This window comes from Grammomys surdaster, unplaced genomic scaffold (genome assembly GCF_004785775.1).
Source record: "Grammomys surdaster isolate TR1022 unplaced genomic scaffold, NIH_TR_1.0 188, whole genome shotgun sequence".
NCBI lineage: Eukaryota > Metazoa > Chordata > Mammalia > Rodentia > Muridae > Grammomys > Grammomys surdaster.
The window spans coordinates 5,967,099-5,972,146 of NW_021604633.1; the positions used below are offsets into that span (position 1 = coordinate 5,967,099).

Consider the following 5,048-nt stretch of genomic DNA (forward strand, 5'->3'; position numbering starts at 1 on the left):
CTCCAGACCCTTGTTCTCTCTGTGTCTCCTAGCATTCTATTTGCCACAGTTAGAATAAGGATCAAGTGAACCTCAGGTACGGATGTTAGAAGAACTGAAAAGACATAGATCAAGGCCAAAGAAAAGCTGGGAAGGAAGGGCTACACTCGGCTTATAGATAGTCTGCCAGATGTCTATTCCTAGCTTTCCTAGTTATTAAAGCATTCGACAAAAAAGACTCCGTGCATTAACTTACCTCCTTAAAACTAGAATGATTTTGATTAAATTAGCTTTTTCACACATACAGTAAAATCCTTCACTGTCAGTGACAAATGGTATCACTTAATGAAGTGTTTATTACTGTTGTTGTTGTTGTTGTTACAGAAAGACAGGTTTTATCTAAACTACTGCCACTAAGTTCATGAACTCAACTCAACTCCAACCCAAAAGAGACTGAAAGTTTCAAATGGAGACATTCCCTGGAGTCTGAGGCACCTCTAGAACACTGAACAAGTCTAAAGGCAGTTCAGTTTAAATCCGTATCTACCTGCCCCGTTGAAATAACAGTTAGTTACTCTAGCAATATTTAGGAGGGTTTCCTGGGACGCTTTTACACACAACACTGCAGGTTGATAGATATCTTCCTCATATGACTTCACAGCCAACCTGAACCTTCAATGTTTCTTCCAATTTGAAAGGACAAAGAATTCACTAACAAGCAAGGTAACATTCGGGAATCCATCATGGTCTTCCTTACACGCGGCTCTGGCTGCGGAAACGCCTCACTGACCGCTATTGGCGGGTTCAGGAGGTGCTGAAACATACTCGGCATTTCAGGGGAAGGAAGAATCTCTCTGCTAGGCTACCGGCTGGCAGTCAGGGCGGTGACCAGAGCCTTCGTTAAGTGTACGAAGTCCCGCAGACTTAAGAAGCGGAACCTGAGGACCCTCTGGATTAATCAAATTACAGCTGCCTCCCAGGAACATGGCTTGCAATACCCAGCATTTATTGTCAACTTAATTAAGTGCCAGGTGGGGCTCAACAGGAAAGTACTTGTGGACCTGGCCATCTATGAACCCCAGACATTTAAATCTTCGGCTGCTTTGGCTAAGAGGAGGCAGCAGGAAAGATTTGCTGCAGCTTTGGGGGATGGAAAGGAGCCTGAGGTATCTTTTCCAGAGTGGTACAGTACCACTGAAGGCTGAAGTGCTATAGAAACTGTTGTAAACAAGATAGGACCAAAAGGATTGTCACCAGTAAGACTGATTTGTATTTATTTACATTTTAGTAACAGGATTCAGATGACAGGTTTTTACTCAGTGACACAGCCCCAGACTGTCCTATAAAGATTGTACAAATAAAGCCTTTGCCATGTTAAAAAAAAAAAAAAAGCAAGGTAACTGTGACGTGTAAGGCTCCTTTTTCCTGTGAAGCTCTGTGAAGAGAGATAGCTGTCTGACACAGTGCTAATAACACAGTCCTGGCTTTGGTCACTGTTGAGGTCCAGGAGCTGCCCCACAAACCACATGAACACTGATCTCAGTCAGACAGGGATAGTTCATTGAACATATACCCTAAGAATGATCGATTAGGGTCATAGCTCATCATTCAGGGGCTGAGTCTAAAGTGAACATCTGTCTCTGTCGTCCTACAAAGGCTAAAACTGCAAAATCCACAGTGAGCTCATAAGCACGTGCAGGAAATGTTGCCCAATGGTCAGCTCTGACTCAAGCTATTTGAGACCTAACAGTTCATACTGACCTTTAATTTGATGAGTCCTGTGTAAAGCTTTGTGGAATTGCTTAAGATTAACAAACCTCATGCAGAACATAACAGGATATGTGATCAGTCTGACCCTGCTCTGAGTCAAGTTATTTTTCTGTGTCAGTGACTGCCAGGCATAATACCGCAACAACATGAAATAGCTGGCAGGCATGGAACAAAATGACTACAGTTATGCTGGGGGCGGGGCAGGCCTCAACAATCACACCTGTGGAGTATGGAGGCAGGACTAGCTCCAGGCCATGTAGCTTTAAAACTAGTGCTTGTTCTCAAACCCTGTATTTATTTATAATCAGAATCTGCCTTGTGGTGGCCACAATTTGGAGCAAATGTGCTCATTTGGCTATTTCCATGATCTATTCATTCCCAAGTCTTAAAGAAAAAAAATCATCCTAAATTGAAAAAATAGAAGACATAATATATACCAAAACAATCCTGCCTCTAGAAGCATTGCATGTGTGGCTGCTATGTCACATGTGCATCAGTAGGTGGCAGAGAGGAGAGAGGCTCTGCCTATGCTCTATGTTCAGACCTGTAAATATCTGAATGATTTGTAGCCTAACATTCCCTGAAAAAGGCGAGCCCAGAATAACCATCAATCCAGTGCCAGGGGGCCTGGACCAGGAGCTAGCCCGAGACAACTACTAGTACAGCTCTGTGCAAGCCTCAACCAGCTTCCAGGGTGGGGAGCAAGCAGGAGACAAGATGAACTCCTCATGGGGTGTTCACCTGAGATGATCACTAGTCTGGTGCCATGGGGCCCAGACAGGAAGCTAGTCTGAGATGACCACCAGACTGGTGCTACGCAGGCATAGATATGGGGGCAGACCATGCCTGAGCTGACTCCTGCCCTGAGCCTTAATTCACAGGCAGGGCATAGACTACTCCTGACACTCAGAGACCACCGCCCCTCAGCCCCCACCACCCCCAGGGGGGGTGTGGCAAGTGAGGGGTGGAGAAATAAAAAAGAAACAGAAGGATGTGGGCGCAATGAGGAGAGGCACAACTGGAGTCTTGAGGGAAGTGAGGAATAGCCTGATGTATCAATGCCACCTGCGACCATGATGGGTTCCTGGTCTGTGCTGCCACCTAGGGACGACTGTGTCCATGGCCCTGCAGCAGCAGCAGGGATTTAGTACCACCAAAGGCCATGTGGGTATCCCTGGTCTGGGCTGCTGCCCAGGGACATGTTGGCATCTGAGGGCTATGCAGAACTGGCCCCACCCCTCACCAGGGCATCATGGGAGAACTGGCCCTGGGATTCTGAGAGCAGGAGCTGACCCTCCCCCTAGCCAGCTGCAGTACCTGGAGAGTGGGCCCTGCCACTCATCCCCCATGCAGTGGCATGGAGGCATGGACGAGAGAGAGAGATACTCTCCTCCACACTCAGTATCCTTAGACATCTATAGCGAGCAGGAGTGTTGTCATCAAAGTGAGAGAGCTGTTCCTGCCCCTCACCTGGAAAGCACAGTAGAGCTGATCCTGGTGGTACGGGCACAGGAGAGCCAGCCCTGAGGTGTGAGCATAGGAGAGCTGGCCCTTCAACTTGTCCGTTGTGTGATGCCAGGAATGAGGAGAGATGTTCTTTTCCCCTCCCTTCGAGACCAGGCCCAGGCACTTACTTGCAGCACTTGGGAGAGCAGACCTGCACCTCATCTGGGCAGCACAGTAGGGCTGTGAGTGCGGATGAGCCACCCCAGTGTGCATGAGAGCTGGAGAGCTGGCTCCGCCCCTTGCTGGCTGCAGCATGATTGGATGGGCTAGCTGGGGCAGAGCAGGAGGGCTGCCCTGGTGGTGTGGATGTGGGAGAGCTAGCAGATGACCAGCTCAGACACCTCTCAGGCCCAGATCTAGGGATCTGAATTGGCCCACCCCAACATCTACCCAATCCATGAACTGCTGGAGTGTGTGAAGGGGTTGATCCTACAGATCCAGAACTGCAGGATTTCTGTGACACAGAGCAACAACAGGATATCCCATAGGAGTCCCAGTGAGGATCCAGTATTGAAAGAGTAGCAGAAGCCAGAAGCCTGGAATCAGATCAACCACTCATTGCAATGAGCATTTGTGAGCAAAGTGTGGATGAAGGGTAAACTGTGGAATACTGAAGCTTCTCCAACAAGAGGTTTTTTTTTTTCTCTGTTGTGGGGAGGGTGGAGGCAGGTTAGAGGGGAGGAAAAGATGAGGGGGATCGGGATCCATGATGAAAAATTAACAAAGAACCAATAAAAAGTTTTAAGGAACAAAAGTTTCAGTAAACTTTTAAAATATAAAGTAAATTATCAAGTTTTTCAAATATCTTAGAAAATAACTTGTTAAAAGTGAAGTATTACTTGGCTTTTGTTCAATTACTAACTTGCTTATAAAATTAGTTTTTGGAATTTACTAATCTTTGATTCAGAGAGAGACCTATGCCACTCAAGGGCAAGACAACTGGACTCTATGTGTGCCCATCAGGGGACATGTGCCAAGGTTCATTCTTCTTCCAACATTCTTTCTCCTTCATCTACTGACATAGTCACGGACAAACAATCAGGTCCCAGAAATGGACCAGTAACGACATGTTCCCTGAGAACAAGTCTAGGTGATGTGTAAGCAGCCAAATGCTTGTATAAATTTATGTTTACTGAAGATTAGCATGACTGAAATTTGCCACCAATGTTTTCTTTTCCTCAGGTGAAAATGTCACCACCTGAAGTGCTCTATGTAACACAGAGCTCGCAGAGTTTCTCTTAGAGACAGATCACGTTGCTCTGACGGCTTCTTTTAAGATTGGGAAAAGTCTATGAGGACCAAGCATTTTGCTTCAGTGCCCATCTGTGGCTAGGAGATACCTGCAGACTGCAGAGCGGGGGAAACAGATGCTGGCCCCCTCCCAGCTCCTACCTGGTGAGGTCAGAACTCGGGTGCTGACTCAGCACGCTCTGCTCCAGTCAGTCTTTCTCCCCTTTGTTCTTGTTTTCTGATGAATTTCAGAGTTGCCTTAGAGTGACCCTAAGGAAATAAAACAAATCCAGAAACTAGTGAGAGTTCAAAGAAAGGCAACCGAGATGACTCAAATCGATGTGTAAGTAGCAAAAGAAAACACTGAAGGGAGCTACTAAAAGAAAATTTCTCATAATATAGCAAGTTTTTGTAGAGGGGATAAATGACACATCCTCCCATATGATTATGAAAATCAGTAGGAGGAAATTAGGTTTAAATCAAAACATAAGTATGTTGATCTTCCAGTATCTAAGATGAATTATCTCTTTCTCAAAGAGGAAATAACATATAGAAAATACAAC

The 5,048-nt window shown here is 46.1% G+C and overlaps 1 non-coding gene and 1 pseudogene across 1 annotated transcript; both read left to right on the plus strand.

Moving 5' to 3' along the window:
- The first annotated feature begins 722 nt into the window (after positions 1 to 722).
- LOC114622339 lies at positions 723 to 1,177 on the plus strand (annotated as a pseudogene).
- Positions 1,178 to 2,195: 1,018 nt separating this feature from the next.
- On the plus strand, positions 2,196 to 2,327 carry LOC114622482. The gene has a single exon (XR_003711607.1). It is a non-coding gene; the product is annotated as a small nucleolar RNA SNORA17 (small nucleolar RNA).
- The last annotated feature ends 2,721 nt before the right edge of the window (positions 2,328 to 5,048 follow it).